At 51.6% G+C, this 18360-nt stretch overlaps 1 protein-coding gene and 1 long non-coding RNA gene across 15 annotated transcripts in view; both read right to left on the bottom strand.

Moving 5' to 3' along the window:
* CACNA1C (calcium voltage-gated channel subunit alpha1 C) overlaps positions 1-18360 on the bottom strand; it is a 388445-nt gene that overhangs the window by 270577 nt on the left and 99508 nt on the right. The gene's annotated exons all lie outside the window — the stretch shown is intronic.
* LOC110151500 (uncharacterized) lies at positions 322-2686 on the bottom strand. The gene is made up of 2 exons (XR_002318096.2): positions 766-2686; positions 322-558 (listed from the first exon to the last, which is right to left on the bottom strand). It is a non-coding gene; the product is annotated as an uncharacterized lncRNA (long non-coding RNA).

The following is an 18360-nucleotide window of genomic DNA, read 5'->3' as shown; positions in this document are numbered from 1 at the left end:
CTTGACCAGAGACTCAGTAGAAGCTGAGGGGCCAAAAACGAGACACTCTGCCCCCAAAGCAGGTCAGGGCCCCAGAGCCACCCTGGTTCATCACTCCAGGAGCTACATCTTGGTTTCCACGCTCATCATGCTCACTGCACATGTCAGGGGTCCTGGGGGGGTAAATGCTCCTCTTACATCAGAGTTCCCCAGGGTCAGCCTTGCTCCCAAACCTGATTCTGTTGGCTTCAAGGCTGAGGACTGAACAAAGACTCTCTGGAGGCAGCAGCATCATCTGGCTTCTAAAAAAAAAAACCCATAAAATAACTCGTGGACTGGAGCAGCCATCCAAACTGCATTTATTAACGTTGGGCTTCCGATATGAAAACCAGCGACGTCACTTTTATTCCCCTGAATGTTGTCTGGGGCCAGTGTTTCAGAGCAGAGAGTGGGAGGGCAGAGGGCAGGTCTTAACATAGGCTGACAGCAAACATGTTCAGCAAGGTTCTGCTGGAGACGCGTTCCAGTAGCTTCGCGGAGTGTTAGAGCAGTACCGCTGAGCACACTGGTTTCCCGAAGCTCAGACATAAATGAAGAGTCAGGTGAATGCAGCTGAAATCACTGTCTGCAGCCACCTCTTCCCCAGCTCACATCATGGCAAAGCAGCATCATTGAAAATGAGACTCCACAGGAGGCAGGGAGGCCCGCCCCTCCTTCCCAGTTGGAAATGTCTCCAAAGAGGTTACCCAGTGACTGCTGGGCGCCACCCGTGAGGTGTGTCCGTACCTGAGAGAAGCCTTCCAGGGAGTCCTGTGGACAATCTAGTGCTACTGAGTCCACTGCCTCCTCTCGACCCAATGGTGACCACTGGAACCAGCGTTCAGGGTCCACCGGGCCATCTTGGTTTCTTTTGTCTCAGGCCCATCAGACATTAGGTCACCTCCTGGGTCTCAGCTGGGGGGAGGACAGAGTGCTTCTCCAATGACATCATCCAAACGGGAAGGACATAGTGGACCCACACCATTGTCCCCTGAATGATGGAGGTGTGGGAACAGGCAGGAGTGGGGACACTGTTCTAAGTGACAGAAAGCAGCATTGGGCCTTAACTTACAAGCTAAACCCCTGATCCAGAAAGCCATGCTTTCACCAGCTCTACACACTGGGATCAAGATTCCTCTCACGGTCGCTATGTGGGGGGTCCCATCTGCCGGCCCTTCCCTACTGGATCTGCCATAGGCCCCACACCACCAGTAAGCAGATGAACCAAAATATTGACACATTAACACAGCAAGACTCAGAGATGGTGAGCCACCAAAACTCAAACCAGAAGAACATGAGTATCAAGCACTGCAGCGTCCTCGTGGGACTGGGCATTTTGGAAACACCCGGAGGCCAACAGCAAGATTACAGGGAGTGGGGCAGGTTCCGAGTGTCTGGGATCTTCAGAGCTGAGGGAAGCCCCCTTGTGCAGGGGTGAAGATCCCACGGCCCAGCATGGGCAGGGTGCCATGTCCCCCCATCTCCCCAGGGGAACAACCTGGGTCACCTCAAGGATCAGCTCTGCTCAGGCTTCTGGGTGCACTTGTGAAGCCCAGGATGTGGTTGCCATGGAGATCCTGCTTTTGTGATGGAGTCTGACTGAGTTTCTGATCCCTGGTACACTGCTGGGGTGTGGCTGGGAGACCCATGCATCAAGGTGACTCAGAAGAATGAGGGCTGAAACTAGCCTGGAAGTGCTGGGTTGAGCTCCCAAACAGGAGAAAGACCCCTGGCTGAGACATGAGAAGAGGACATACTCTACTTTCCATTAATGTCTAAGAGAATTAGCTTTTATTTAAAACTTGATTACTTCCGACACTGCGGCCCTTTTCTTTTCCAACAGATCACTCGTTAAGTTTGTGTTGGTGTTGCCCTGTTGCTGAAAATGTCTCTATTTAAATGCCAGGGGTTTCCACCACAGCTGCTTAAGTACAAGCTTTTTTTTTTTTTTTTTTTTCTTTGATGTGGACTGTCTTTGAAATCATTATTGGATTTGTCACGATACTGCTTTTGTTTTATGCTTTGGTTTTTTGGCCACAAGGCATGTGAGATCTTAGCTCTCCAACCAGGGATTGAACCTGCAACCCCTGCATTGGAAGGCAAAGTCTTAACCACTGGACCACCAGGGAAGTCCCATAAGTACAGTCTGGCAGCAAATGTCAGACAGGATGGTCCAGGGCTTCACTCCTCCACATGTGGACCACAGGTCAGCCACAGGGACGGGCATCACCCAGGAGCTTGTTGGGAATGAGAGACAGGCCCGCCCCCAAGCACTGGACCTGAATGGACATTTTACCAATGTCCCCGATGAGCCACATGCAAAGGCAGGTTTGAGAGGCACTGGCCGGAGGGACAGAGATTCTCTGTCTCTGAAAGCCCAGGGTGCTGGAGTAGGAGGGGACTTGGGCGGCCGGCAAGAGCCTCTGCTCAGCAGACCAAATGCCTGGGTGTGAAGCCTCCCTGCAGAAGCAGATTTACGAACCTCTCACAGCCTCCGAGTTCTCCTCTGTAAGACGGGATGACAGCGATGCTGACCTCACTGGGTGCTAAGTGCCCCGAGTGAGTAAATCCATGTAAAGAGCTGAGGACAGTGCCCGCCCCGTGGTGAGCACTGCCCACGGCCAGTGAGCGGATAGACGGCAGAATGCACACAGAGCCGGACCTGCAGAGTGGAGCCCAGGGCAGCTTCTACATCTGCTGTGCACCCACCGCCTCCTTCCGACCTGATACAGACAGTCCTTTGTTCGTCGCTCCATCCCTGTCCCCTCCCCACCCCCACCTGACATGGCCCCGCTCTGTACCCAACACCCAAGAAGCCGTGGGGACAGAATCTGAAGAGTTTAATGCTTCAGCCAGTCATAGCCCTAGGTGAGCCCGGTCACCGCGTAGGAGCATCGCACAGACAGCACGGGTGGACCTCGATGATTGCACCACCTCCCCCACTCCCACCAGAAAAAAACACAGCTCCAAAACAAGCCAGCAATTTAAAAATATCTAACCCATGGTTTTCTGGGTGAAACCATCAGCCTTGAGTTGCTCCAGCCCCTGGCACCCCCTCCCCCTGTTCCCCCACCGAGTGTCAGGTTGGTGCGGCGCCCGGCCAAGGAGCTGGCATGAAGCGGAGAAAATTGGCCGGATGCAGGCAGAGCTGTTCTCTTGCCTCCATAGCTCCAGATGTGCGCTTGTCGTCCTGGTAGAGCAACTGAGCTAATTAGGAATTTCTGCAGAATCAGTAGGGAAAGTGGAAAGTAAGAATGCCAGAAAGGCTGCCCTGTGCCATGAGCAGCATCTCTTCCCCACGTCTTCCCGACCCAGGACCGGGCTGGAGGGGGTGAGCACTGCCCTCCGTCAAGTGCAGAGATGCAGGAATGGTGCTACCTGACCCTCCCTCAGGACAGAGGGGGGCCAGCCCCAATCCCACAAAGATGAGGGGTCCATGGCCAGGGCCACCGAGAAGCCATGTGCACAAGGACCTCAGCCCCGCCAGGGTGTCGAGGAGTCTGGGCGTCCCATCCACAACCTCCTGTCCCCTCTGTCGCTCAGCCTTCCTCCTGGGACTGATCTTTTCCTCCCTGCACCACACCTCTTGCCAGGCTACGCTTTCCGTCACTTTTAATTGAAATAGGCTATGTAGGTCAGCTCATTTAAAATTCTCAAGGGCAGAGGACTGCATACATGCAGGATGGAGCACACAAAGCTGTTCTCTAAACTGGATTTCCTGTATTCACACACACACACACACACACACACACACACACACGGAAAATGTCTGGGAAAAGCACCAAACAGAAATAAAGATGGGCACTAGGATGCCTAGGCCCCAGTCATCTGCCAGGCTCGAGGCTGGAGAGCGGCTGGGGGATGGCTTCATGGCTGAGGGGCGTCTGCCCGGTTGCCCATCTCAGGCGCCTCTGGCAGATGCTCTTGGATGCCTGAGTCCCACGTTACTTCCTGAGGCAGACACGGAAAGCCTACTGCCCTCAGGCTTCCAACCCGAATGCATGGCAACTGACCTGCCCATAGCCCGCGGGTCCCCTTCTCCTGAGAACAGACAGTGAGCCGGCCAACATGGGTACACTTTGCATCAGTCCAGCCACACAGAAGACACGTGATTACCGGGTACCAGAGGGGACCAACAGGAAGGGCAGCCAGGACTCAGCATGAGTCTTCAGCATCCTCACTTCTCCAAACTAAAGGAGACCAAAGATGCCTCCAGACACCCAACTTGTATGAAAGGACTGTGCCATCCGGCCAGCAGAATCCTCCTTGTGAGGACCTATTTCTGAGCTATGCTGGGGATTCTTGGTCCATCCGGGCTCACAAAGTTCAAGGAAATACTAAGAACCAGCCTGTGTGGGAAGCTCTGGAATAATGCCAGATTCTGTGAGGCCAGACGGGAAACAGAAGAAGTGGGAGTAGGGGAAGACAGGGCCCGGTGACCTAATCCACATTCCTGTCCATCAATTCCCTTCAACCTGAACCCGGATCCAATTCCATGTGGCGGTGGGTTAAAGTCAAGCCGCACAATCTCTGATAATGCACTTCTGCTGAAGGGGTGCTTTGACTGTGAGAGTTATTGGAAGAGGCCGCCCACCCCTGAGGCCCAGCCCCACAGGAGGGCCCTGGAGGCGGAGCCCCACGCCAGCAGCAAGTTCCATCTCCTCAGCGCAGACGTCCGCCCACCTGCAGACGCCGGTTCACACGACGCTCAGAGGGAGCAGTTAGGCTCCAGAGTTCTTTTCAGGTCAGAGAACACACCCCTGGCTTCCTCGCATGGGGCCTGAAGGAATCAGAGCCTACACGTCAGAACCGAGTTGTGGGCAAAGGTCTTCACGGCGCCAGGAGGCCCTAGGCTGGGGAACAGCCTCTTCACAGTCTAACAGCCTCTGAATCTGAAATCAGAATGAACCGCCCCCGCAAGGCTGAATTTGCAAGGCTTTAGAATGCTGAATAATCTGAAATGAGTTCTCCTAATTTTCAGTGACCGAAAAAGAAGTCCTGTCTCCTAGACTGAACAGAAGATATTATTATAAACTCCCTGGGAGCAGGACTTTCCCACCACTGTAGTGAAAGAGCCACACGGACTCGTGACTTGAACTCAGTAGAACTTAAATTGCCACCAGATGGGTACATGAACATGGTGACAGATTCTTAAGATTCCATGTGGCGGGGTCACTGGTGTCCCTGGTTCACAAGACAGGATGCTGGCTGATTCCCATTCACCGTGTGGACGGACACACTGCTTCCTTTAAGACAGAAGCACCACCGTAAACAAGTTGCAGACAGCAATGAGCACAGCTGCTGTCCAGGTCTTGGCTTTTAAACACCCTTCTCCAGACAGAGGAAGCAGGAAGAGGCATTTGACTCCAGGGCTCAGGCAGGGAAGATTCAAGATGCACCTGGAGCACTTTGTGGTCCGAAAGCAAGAAAATGCTGGAAAGAGGCGGGGAGCCACAGGAGGGGTCAGAGTCAGTCCCGGAAGACCTTGGACGGGCTGAAGCTGGAACAACATGGGCAACGAGATACATAGAACAAGATAAGCAGGATCATGATGCAAATTAGGGGTTGAACAAAAAAAGGATACAGAGGCGACAGAGGATGAGATGGTTGGATGGTATCATCGACTCAATGGACATGATGACCAGACATGTGGGATCCCCATTAGACCCCAGGCCAGAAAAAGGATGCAAATGGGAAAACTGGTGAAATCAATGGAGCCAGAATTTAATTGTAAGTATTGTACCAATACTCACTGGGTTGGGAGGACCCCCTGGAGGAGGGCATGGCAACCCACTCCAGTATTCTTGCCTGGAGAATGCCCATGGACAGAGGAGCCTGGTGGGCTACAGTCCATGGGGTCACAAAGAGTCAGATATGACTGGGCGACTCAGCATATCTTACCAATGGTGGGCTTCCCTGATGGCTCAGCAGGTAAAGAATCTGCCTGCAATGCAGGAGACACAGGAGACGTGGGTTCAATCCCTGGGTCGGGAAGAAGCCTTAGAGGAGGAAATGGCTACCCACTCCAGTATTCTTGCCTGGACATTCTTGTCCCATGGACAGAGGAGCCTGGCAGGCTACGATCCATGGTGTCCTAAAGAGTCGCACAGGACTGAAGGGATTGTGTATGTACACACACACATTGTACCGATGGTAATTTCTCTGTTTGAACTCCTTTATTATAATTATGTGAGAAGCTGACACTAGAGGAAGCTGCATGAAGGGTCTGTGGGAACTCTCCCTACCACTTTTCAACTCTGATGGAAGCCTAAGATTATTTCCAAATAACTGTAAAAAGGAAAAAAAAAAAAAAAAGCATCAGGGCAACTAGACCGCGTTTACAGACAAAGTTGATGTGCATTCTGTCAGGAGCTCTCGTCTCGCCCTGGACTGATCTGCTTGGTGGGGACTGCATGGTGTAGAGTGCTGTGCTAGACAATCTTATTGACCAAAAAGACAGGAACTGAAACACCTGCTGCTCAAGCCTAGGGCTCGTCATCGGGCCCTGTGGCCCAGCTCAGAACCCAGCAGATCTGTGGCCAGATTGCTCGTGCAACAGGAAACCAGGAGATGGTGGTTCTCAACTCTGCTCTGATTTTAAAAGCGAAATAAAAAATAATCTCCACCCCCACCCCAAACAAACGTTGTTTGTGACCTTGGGCAGATCTCCCGTCTCTGACCTCGATTTTCTCATAATTAAATTGGGAAAACAACATGTCCTGCACCTCACAGGGCTGGCAGGGAGGCGAGATGAGACGGCTGCGTGGAAGGAATTTGAAAACAATCAAAGCCTGATTCAACTGTAACCCTGGCTTATGATTCATGTATTTAAATGTCCTCCTCTTCATTGTTTTTAGAAATGAATAGCTTCAGTAAGAACTGGTTACCAAATGCATCCATCAACTTTAGAAATGATTTCATGTTTTTGTGAAAATATGAAATTATGAGCACCTACTGTGTTTAAGGATCGGCTTAGAGACTACAGTGAATATAAAAATGAATTCCACACAGGTCCTGCCTGAATGCGTGTGCAGGCTTGGGAGAGGGTTGACATTCATGCCAATGAATCACCCACGTAGACACGAGAGAGAAAAACACGTAAGCCAGTTCCCTTCTCCCCTCATGAGCACATGGTTCTTGTGTGTGTATTTGCCCAAATGATTTCCAAAAACACCCTCGCAGAATTTCACACAATGATGAACAAATGATTATAATGCTGATCATGGGGAAGCAAGAGGCTTCTGGAGTCAGAAACTGGAGGCAGAATGATGGCCCAACATCTCTTTGCTATGGGTCTTTGGATGAGGTCCTTAACCTCAGTTTCTTCCTCTGCAAAATGGGGACATTCATGAACCTTCCTGGCAGGGTTGTTCTGAGGATTAAAGGAGTTATTACAAATCAAATACTCAGAAGAGGACTTAACTCCACACAGGAGTCACTTGTTACTTTCTTCTTGTCGTGGGGCCATATTAGTGGCTTGGTGACTGACGATGGGGGAAAAAATGCCACACAAATCAAAATGGAACATTCTAGTTACAAAGTCCCCTCTGATTCAGAAAAGCACAGATGCCCCAAGTGATCAGGAGGGAAAGAGGACAGGTCAGGTGTGCTTAGACAAGCTGGGCTGGAGGCTGCCTGAGGTCAGGGTGGGTGTAACATTCAAGCCACCCTTGCCACCATGGCGGCCTCCTGGATCCTCAAGTGGGCTCTCAGTCTCAGATCCATAGCTTCTTCTGCCGTCCTTTGTCTCGTCCCGGGTTTTCACTCCCATCACCTCCTCATTGTCACAGCCCAGGTGTAAAGCCACAAGGGCCCACCTGCCCTCGGTGTGTGCCATCTCCCACGCTCCTGCTGCAGCCACATCAGTGCAGGCGCCTCCTGGCCTGGACCGCTTGGGCCAACGCGGCCTGGAGGAGAGGCCAATAGCCTCTGTGCTGCCCAGGGGTCGTGCCAATAAAAGACAGAGGTGGAGAGACGGGATGGGGCAGCCAGATGAGAGGGATGAAGCCACCGGCAGAGGCTCAAAGTCTGGCCTGAGCATCCCTTTCCACTCCTGACCTCCAGGGTCCACAGCCTGCCACCTCCAGCATGTGGCTTCTTGTAAACTCAAGCCCTGGTGTCACTGCTGTGTCACCAACACACTGGCCAAAGTAGGGGAGCGGGCAAGGTCTATGCTGGCGGCCCAGGGTGGGAGAGAGGAGCGGGCAGGGGTCCACACCATGAGTGCCGAGTTGGACAGACCTGAGTTCAAGGCCTTGGAAGGGGAGCTCTTCTCTTAAGCCTAATTTCACACCTGTGAGACCAAGACAGAGCAGCTTTGACTCCCAGCGGATTTACATTTATTAATAGGTTGCTAATGATCCGTGCCAGTGCTTGACCCCATGCCTGGTACACAGCCATGCTCACTAAGCCCAAGGAAGCCCCGCCTAACTATGACACGGGGTCGGGGAGGGGAGGACTCCCTTTGGAAGGTGTTAGAAAGACGTCTCAGAGGCCAAATAGACAGAGTTGTTGCAGCCGCTTGGGCTTCGACACAGACGAATCCCGAGGGTCACTTACACCCTCGCCGCATCCCCAACACCCGGAAACCCTTCCTCCGTTGCTCCCTCACCCAGACAGATCCTGTGCCTGGGGACACCGGCCTGGTGCCCAGGCAGGAGCCCGGGAAGCACCCTCATAGAGATTCCCAGACCCAAGTGACTGTTTGATATCTGAGTTGAAGGGATCTAAACTCAGATTTTAAAAAATTACTAGTGCATTTCACCAAATTCAGGAAGTCACAAATTGTAACACAAGCCCATCACATTCAGGACCACTAAGAAAGAAAAGATGGTGCCGGCTGTTCTCAACACCCCTTCCAGTGTAAAATGAACCCTGATTTTCGAGACGGTCAACTTCAAGGGGAAAATGCGTGCCTCAGAATCAACCCATCAATACAACGTAGAGAATCAACTCCAAACAAACGAGAGGGGTCCCCTCTCAGGCAGCAGGGACACTGCTGGTAAGAGGACTCTGGCTTCTCCTGCCTGGCCAGCACTTTGTCCAGTGGCCTGGAATGGAAGAGGCCTTGTGGGGCTGTCAGGAGGGGCAGATGGAGCTGAGATGTGGGGGGAGTCCAGGTAGGGCGCGAGACTTCGTGTGAATCCAAGAGCAGGGCAGCATCGAGCTCTCTGCTCTGTAGACTCAGAAAGGCAAACCTGCCAAGCGCTGGTAAAAAGTGGACCCGGGACTCAGACTCAGGCCATCCGACCACAATCGCAGGGGCTGAGTCACTGCGCGACACCACCCATCTGGGAAATCCCTTTAGCCCCAGAGATTCCACATTTAGCAGTGGAGTCACTACTGTTCTTGGGAAAAACTGATACTGAGGGTAGGAAGCTTCTCTCCGGGAAGTGGTCTTGGAGCGGGGGAGGGGAGCTAGAAGGACATCCTGGCTGGAGGGAAGGAGGGGGACAGGGCAAAGAGGAGGCGGCACGGTGGCTGGGCCAGGGTCTGGGAGGAACACGTGCTCAGCGCCTCCCTGCAGGCAGGCAGGGTATGCAGTGAGTACAGCAGTATGATCGCAGTCTTACCAATCACTGACCATCAATCTCGGGTACATTTTCAGATCTGGGGCAGGTTGAGCATCTTCCACCTGGACAGGGATACAGGGGCAGCCCTCAGACCTCGCCTCACACACACACTCACTAGATAGAAGTCTGTGCTGTGCCGGCCATTTTCAAGAGCTCTTGAAATGGCAGAAGCACGCTTGAAACATGGGGAGGGAGTCAGGAATAGCATTGGGGTGGGGGGTGGCAGGGGGTAGTCAAGCTCCATGCACTGAATTGCTACTCAAGACCCAAGTCCAGCAAAGGGCCATCCGGGCTCCTGGCTTCCAGCCAGAGCCTCCTTGGGGCAAACAATGACAATTGTGGAATTACTAGCAGCCACGAGTTAGGTTTTAACCACACTGTGTGTTACGGTGACTAATAATAATAATTTAAACCTATGAGATAGTGACAGGAAATCCAAATTTCTAGAAGAAGCTTGAAATCTTCCTTGGAAAAGTCGTCCCCGGCAAGTGTCCTTAGATACAGGAGGTCTGGAATGCTGATGCTCTCCCAGAGAGAAAGGCAAGTGCAGCTCAGAGAACTGGTCCCCATCTCCTAGAGTCCCAGCTTCTACATCTGTGTAAGGGCGACCCTCAGTCTCAACCACCCACCATCAATCTCACCAACCATCCATCATCAAATCACCTACATGAGAGCTACTTTGTGATGTTAGTCGAGATCAAACCAGGCACAGGATGCTGTAAACTATGAAGAGAATCACAAATAACAGCTAATTTAATTCCTTTCCTGGCAGCATTACTACTCCTCTGAAGAAACCTCTCTGTGTGTGTGTGTGTGTGTGTGTGTGTGTGTGTGTGTGTGTGTGTGATACCTTGAGGGTGCTGCTCCTCTAAGAAGAAGCTGAAACAATTCTGTCAGCAGCCTACAAAGCATCACCACCTTCTCGAGCACTCGGGGAGCAAAGGGCATTCTCCTCCTTGGGGCCAACCTTTCAGAGCGTTTAATTGCCGGGGAGTCAGATGGACACACACTCACGAGTCCACAGGATGACTCACACACAGATGGACTGGCGGCAGGCTTCTGTACGGCGGCCTTGCTCCCTGGGGCTCCATCCATGCCCAGCTTGGCTTGGATCTTTCTCACAAAGTCCCACAATGCTCTGACCACTGTATTTAGGACGGGATGCTGGCTGCCTGCTCCTCGGAGCAGTCCCTGACTTCTTGCAGGGTTGGGGACTTGGGGTGTGTCTGAGTAGCGGTGGAAAGAAGAGATAGTGACGGGAACCCAAATACCAGGATCCTAAGCAACACCCCCCAGAGAATCATGCCCTGGGGTCTCCCTCCTGCGTGGGTCCCAGTAGGTCAGATGTTTGGCAATTTCATTTACAGAAAACAAGGTTCCTGAAGGAGTTAGTTCCAGATAGGTGAGGAAGTTCCAATCATTTATCGGTATTTTTTAAAAGGTTTTTTTTTTTGATGTGGACTATTCTTAAAGTCTTTATTGAATCAGTTACAATATTGCTTCTGTATTATGGTGTGGTTTTTCGGCCTTGAGGCATATGGGATCTTAGCCCCTCAACCAGAGATCTAACCCATACCCCTTGCATTGGAAGGCGAAGTCCTAACACTGGACCCCCAGGGAAGTCCCTGTTTATCTGTGTTTTTGACGTGCAGTCCATTTTGACGACTGGACCTCCTGCCACATCAGTTCTTGTTCATTACTTTTGCTGTTGTTCTGTGTGTCACATAACAGAAGGTAACTTCTGAGTGGTGGCTTCCCTTAGCTGCCGAGTTTCTGCCTTTCTAAGAAAATGTTAGAATATAATCTCTCAGGCAGGGCCGGGTCTTTATAATTCTCTTTGTGCCACACTATGTAAGTGCTGAATAAATGCTTTTTTAATGACAAAGCAGCTGAAAGGACTCCACACATGACCGTATTCAGACTGAAGATATCTTGGCAAAGTGACGGTGGCTCCCAGATGGAGACAGAAGGCAGAGGGGTGAGGGGACTCACAGGTGAACAAAAAGCAAACCAGAGATGGGGGCCCAACAGCCCTCTCGGTCCTCTGGAGACACTGCTCGTTCTAAAAGGCCACAGCCTTCAACACACATGTCCTCTGGGCCTGCACATCTCGGGTGCTGCAGGAAAGACAGCCCTCAGCTGGTTCAGGTACAGTTGTCTCCTTCGGCCAAATATCAGGGAGCCGGCGTGTAAGCACAGACTACCTTATTATTCCCCGAGACAGCACGGCAACACGGTGGTGCTCACGGGAGACTCCTGTCTCGGGCCCCATGTCTTGATAACTGAATCAGCTCCAGCACCGATCAGCCCACTCACACAGCGGAAGACAAGGTGTCTTTCCTTCATCAGGAAATTGATGGCAAATCACGCTGCTGCCCACGGTCCCACAGGGAAACAACAAAAGAGCCCCCTTCACAAAACACCTATCACCCCAGACTCTGCACCCATTGCCCACCCTTTCTTTAATATGAGAATACTGAGTAGTTGACCAACCTTGCTCCCGCCAGGAGGCAGCTGGGGAGTCAGGGCTCCTGTGGACAGGAGGAGGGGAAGGCAGGATATCCTGCTTTAGCCTAAAGTCCAAGAAAGCTCAGACAACCACGCTTCCATGCCAACCAGGTGGGTCAGAGGTATGGAAGAAAGCTCTAGAATAAAGATAAAGTCTGTGACCCAAAAATAGAGCTACCATATGATCAAGCAATCCCACTCCTGGGCATATACCTGGAGAAAGCCACACTTAGAAAACACAGGCACTCATATCCCATATGATCATCACAATACTGTTTACCATAGCCAGGACATGGAGGCAACCTAAATGTCCACTAATAGAGGAACAGATAAAGATGTGGTACGTATATACTATAGAATATTACTCAGCCATAAAAAGAATGAAATCGTGCCACTCGCAGAGACATGGATGGACCTAAAGATTGTCATAGTAAGTCAGAGAAGGAGAAGTAGCATACGATGTCATTTCTATGTGGAATCTTAAAAAAAAATGGTACAAATGAACTTATTTACAAAACAGAAATAGAGTCACAGTCTGAGAGAACAAACTTATGCTTTCCAGGGGCAAAGGAGGAAAGGATAAACTGGGAGACTGGCATTGACACTCATACACTATTATATACAAAATAGGTAACTAGTACGAACATACTGTATAGCACAGGTAACTCTACCCAATACTCTGTACTGACCTACGTGGGAAAGGCATTTTAGGAAGAGTGCTATGCTGCTCTAAGGCACTCCGGCTGCATCGCGACTCCTTGCCACCCTGTGGACTGTAGCCCCCCAGGCTCCTCTGTCCATGGGAGTGCTCTAGGCAAGAACACTGGAGTGGGTTGCCATGTCCTCCTCCAGGGGATCTTCCCAACTGACCCAGGGGTTGAACCCTCATCTCTTACATCTTCTGCATTGGCAGGCAGGTTCTGTACCACAAGTGCCACCTGGGAAGCCCCTTAAAAAGGAATGGATAGATGTACATGTACAAATGGACCACTCTGCTCTACAGCAGAGATGAATACAACATTGTACATCAACTATACTTCAATAAAATTTTTTTTTAAATGTATTCCCCCAAACGCCATGACTGTAACCCATTCACAAACAGGTAATGAAGGGAAGACCAGGAATCACGCTTGTTCATGGGGGTCTCCAGAGATCAGGCACATTCATTGCAATAAAACCTCCATCTCTGAGTTCTCAGCGGTGAACAGCTTTGAGAAGCGGAGTTAGGAAAAGAAACAAGCCAGGGGCACAGTGTCCATCATCAGAACCAGCCGGCAGCGGAGGGTTTGGTTTACAAGCCCAAGGGCAACACAAGCTGGGAACCAACCTCCCCATCTGTGTGTCACGTCCCCGCTTCCGTAAGCCCCACCTCGAATGTTCCCCTCAACTCGTTCTCTTTCTTCTTTCTCCAGACAGACATCTTCTCTCCGTCTTTACACTCTGGAAGGGCCTGATGTGGGCACGCTTTCTGCAATGCATCCAATTTGGCTGGGGTTGTAGTTATATGCGATTGTCTATTTGATAAGCAGGGCGGCATCTAGTAACAACACACGGGTCAACTGTGGAAATCAGACTCTTACTGGGCTGGTTTTGAACGCGGATGGTCAGACATGTCCTCATTGGACGAGCTGAACTTGGCACAGGTGCAGACTCGGGCCTTCCCCCCGCATGGCCAGCACATGGTGCAGGCCACTCCCCTCCGAGGCCCTTGTGTGAAACAGCTATAGGCAACCAATCACACGGCGATGTAGAGGCCCCTGGACATGGACTGGCCAGCCCAAGGTCAGCATCTGCCACAACAAAACCAAACCGAGACACCCACGGGCTGTAGCAGCCCTCCCCACCCCGCCCTCAGCCCCTGCTTCCCTATTATTTCAACTAAACAGATCTTCTTAAATCTATTCTGCAAATCACAGAAGTCCATACACCAAATGTTGCCCAGAGTGAAATTGAATACAGCGTTTTATTTGGAACAAGCCAGCCTAACTCAGTTTCCCCCAGCACGCCTGCAGAGACCTTCCCCTGGTCTCAGTCCCGAGCTGGACTCAGCGCCTCTCCCAGACTCATGAGGACTGTCCCTTCCTCTGTGCTGGGGAGGTGTCGCCACTCTGCCGTCCCTGCCTGGAGGGAAACCCCCCATGAGTGCAGCCGCAGTGACTGCCAAGCCTCAGGTCCTGATGTTCCGAAGCTCCCTCCTCGGCTCAGAGGAGGGAGTAAGGGGAGCTGGAATGCCTCTGACCTGGAGGTCCAGGCAGGTGGTGCCCTGGGCTCCTCAATATCAGCATCATGTCCCAGGGGCTCCAGTGGGACTGGGCATCTTCGCATTTCTAAGACAACCTGAAACGAGGGAGCCGGTCCAGGTCACAAGGCTACAGTTGTGTCAAGGCTGTAACTCAGATTCCAAACTCGGCTGTTCTGTGTGGCTCAGTGAACAAGTGGTTCGATCCACCTCCCTGAAAGAGTTTCGCTGAGAGTCAGTGTGAAATTGTCCAAGCAAAACCCAGGGAGAGCAAGATCACTCTGTGTGTGTGTGTGTGTGTGTGTGTGTGTGTGTGTGCATGTGCATTCACGTTTACAGGCACACTGGGAAGAGAACATGTCTCAATACCATGTGGTAATTTTTAAACTTTCTTCTTTATAAATTTGTTTTTGTTTAAACTATTAAAACAAACAGTTGATTCCTATTAATCTGAAATTAAATGTTTTTAAGTCAGGTAAAATACACAAGACATGGTCTTCCCTGGTGGAATCCACCCACCAAGCAGGAGATGAGGGTTCAATCTCTGGGTCAGGAAGATCTAAATGGCAACCCACTCCAGTATTATTACCTGGGAAATCCCATGGATGGAGGTGCCTGGTGGGATACAGCCTAGGGGGTGGTAAAAGAGTTGGATACAAGTGAGCAACTGAACAACAACAATAACAACACATGACATAACCTTGACCATCTCAGTCCTTCCTGAGTGCACAGTACAGGCACTAACTGCGCTCCCATCACCATGCAGCCATCACCAACACCATCCTCAAACTAAACTTTTCATCTTGCAAAACAGAAACTCTGTCCCATTAGACTGCTCCTCACTCCTCTCCCCCAGACCCTGTAACCACCCTTCCATTTTCTGGATCTGGATCTGCCTCTTCGAAGGACCTCCTGTAAGTGGAGTCACACAGCATTTGTCTGGTTTTGTGTGGCTTCTCTCACTGAGCACAGCGTCTTCCAGGTTCATCCGGGTTGCAGCAGGTGTAACCCTCTTCAAGGCTGAATCACCTGCTATTGCAGGTCCAGATCGCATTGTGCTTGCCCATTGTCCTTTGGTGGACACTTGGCTTGCTTCTGTTCAGGGCTGTTGTGATTGCTGCTGCTGTGAATGTGGGTGCACAGATAGTTTTTTTAAAAAGCACCTCAACTTCCTTAAGTCAGACAGAGAAAGAGAAATAGTGTATGACATCCCTTATAGGCAGAATCCAAAAAGAAATGATACAAATGAACTTATTTACAAAACAGAAACAGACTCACAAACTCAGAAGACAAGTTTATGGTTGTTGGGGAGAAGGATGAGGTGAACAGATAGTTAGGGAGTTTGGGATGGACATGTAACACACTGCTATATTTAAAATGGATAACCAACAAGGACCTACTATAGAGCACATGGAACTCTGCTCAAAGTTATGTGGCAGCCTGGATGGGAGGGGAGTTTGGGAGGGAACCGACACATGTATATGAATGGCTGAGTCCCTTTGTTGTTCACCTGAAACTATCCCAGTATTGTTGATTGGCTATACTCTATATGAAATACAAAGTTGCTTTTCTGGAAAAAAAAAAAAGCACCTAAACTTCTTAATTCCTGAAGCACATTTCAGAAGGTCTCACTGCAAATTGAAATCAAAACAAGTCTTCCCTAGGTCCCTGCCTGGAAAACTGCAAACTCTACGCTGGTATCTGCGAGTGAGCTTCTGTCTTTAAACAAGCGGTTCAGCCTGGACATGCACGGCTGTCATACAGAGGTGCTTGTGAAAACACCGGGGGCCAAGGCCCCACGGGTGACCCTGAACTCCAGCTTCTAAAGCCCCTCCCAGACAGTTGTGCAGGCGTGCGCCTCGCTGCTCACCCTCTCCTTTTTCCGGGGCCTGTCTCTTTATGTACAACATCTCTGTCCTGCAAATAACTTCTCCCCTTTTCTCCCATCGAAAGCAAAAAGAGTCTGATGACCAGTCAATTGCCCTGGCAGTTGGACTTATTACATTTCAACTGAGAAACACCCACTGGAGCATCACCTCCTTTGGGTTCAGCCTTTCATCTCTAATTGTGCATTAAGAGCCCGCTTCTTTCTTGGAAGGAGTGTGGCTATGAGTAAGCAGGTAGGAAAGCACTTCCAGGCCCGCTCCATCTTTAACGGAATCACAGCCTCGTCCTTCGAAGTGCAGAGACAGGGAGGAGGCACCGATGGTGTGGTCCAGTGCCTTCAGGACTCGCTGGGGGAGACGAGGATGGGTCCTCCCCACACTGCTCTGACCCCGAGCCTGGCCTCTGACCCCCGCGCCTGGCCTCCTTTGCTCCTACCCACCATCTCTTGTGACCAGGACAGCAGTTCGGTGCCTCAGTTTACTTATTCGTAATTAGAGAAAAACAATGGTATTTATCTCACAAGATTCCTGTGAAAATTAAATAATGACCAAACCGAAGGATTAATATGCATCCAACCATCATCCTTTTAAGCCAGACACTGCTCTAATTTCTGACACACAGTCATATGACTATTATCCTTAACTTATAGGGTGAAGAGACAGAAGCACATAGAGGGGAGGGGGAGGGATGCCAGGAAGCCACCCACACAACAGACTTGGGGAGCGGAGCCCTGGGGCCTCACCTGCATTGCTCGGCCGGTTGGTGCAAGGACTTGGGGTGCTGGCCTCAAGCCACCTTCAGGATGGGAAGCACGACCCCCCAAAAGGCTGCAGCGACCCTGTCTGCCCCCTCCCACCTAGGACAGCGGCCTGTAGCACAGGTCGATGGGGTCACTGCCTCTCATCTCTGACCGGACTCTCACCTCCCCCAGATCAGCAGCAAATGCCTCTCCCTTCAGAACTCAGGGTTCAGGGCCCTACTGGCCAGCTGCAGGAAAGCTGCCCTAAACCCAGGCAGGCGCAAACCGAGCAGAAGTCAGACATGTGTGAGCAAAACCACCCCTCCCTCCAGCCCTCTCCTGATGCTGGGCCTGATGTCAGGTGCCCAGCCTCCAGGGGCTGGACAGATCCTGGCAGAGCTGCTGTCCTTGTCCTGGCCCGGGTGGAACAGACACACCGAGAGCCTCACTCATTAACATGGGGGTTGCCATGACAACGAGCTGTTGCCAGGGAGCCGCGAACCAGGAGGAGAGCGAGAATTAGCGAAGCCTAAAAATAAAGCCGTGATGTCTCCACGTCCGCGAGTAACAGGCAGAGATCTCGCCGCCTCCTCCTCAGGCAGCCCCGATGGCTGCCCGCCGCCAGGAGAGCAAGGAGGGGTACCGGCCAGGGTGCTGGCTATAGCCCGAAGGCAGGGGACCAGCAGCACCTGGACACTGCCTTGCAGAGCCTGGGGGTGCTTCCTCCATGCTGGGAGGGGCTGACCTCGAGGGTCAACCTCAGCACACACCTCCAGAGGCCGCCTTGGGCTGTTGGTGCTCGCCCAGACCCTCAGCTCTTAGAGGATGGGCAGCTGAGAGCACTCTCTCCTGAGGACCACTTTCCTTTCAGAAAACACATCAGGAGGCCCCCAGCCCTAAGGGGTCCCTGAGAGTCAGGAGCATGGATCAGGCAGCATGGGTTCTCCACAGTTCCTTCCGTGATTCTGACACCAGCAGAGCCAGCACGATGCTAAATCCCAAAAGTAAGGTATCCTAACAATAAAAATCAAAGAGAGACTGTGAATGCCTCCAAGGGGGCAGCCATGGGGTCATTGCCAGAGTCTCTCAAGGTCATTCTGAGGTCAAAGCATCAGAGGGGACAGTGCCTGGTGCCCAGCAGTTCTGTGTGTCCTCTGTACAGCTCCCCTGACAGCCTCCAGGCCCCACGAAGGCAGGAATCACGTCTAACTTTGCCCTCAGAACCTCAGCATCCACGCTACCCCAGACACGGCGCACGACAAACTCAATGAAGGAAAGGGGGGCAACAACTGACAAGCACAGCAGAGACCGCACCCCAGTGAACAGCAGGATATAAACAGTGAGAATATCTGACCAGGACAAATACCCCTCCCTCTAAAATGCCAAGCTCTGCGTTC

The sequence above is a fragment of the Odocoileus virginianus genome, chromosome 23 (genome assembly GCF_023699985.2).
Source record: "Odocoileus virginianus isolate 20LAN1187 ecotype Illinois chromosome 23, Ovbor_1.2, whole genome shotgun sequence".
NCBI classification, from domain to species: domain Eukaryota; kingdom Metazoa; phylum Chordata; class Mammalia; order Artiodactyla; family Cervidae; genus Odocoileus; species Odocoileus virginianus.
Note: the sequence above shows the minus strand (reverse complement) of the source record. Positions and strands in the feature narration are given on the sequence as shown.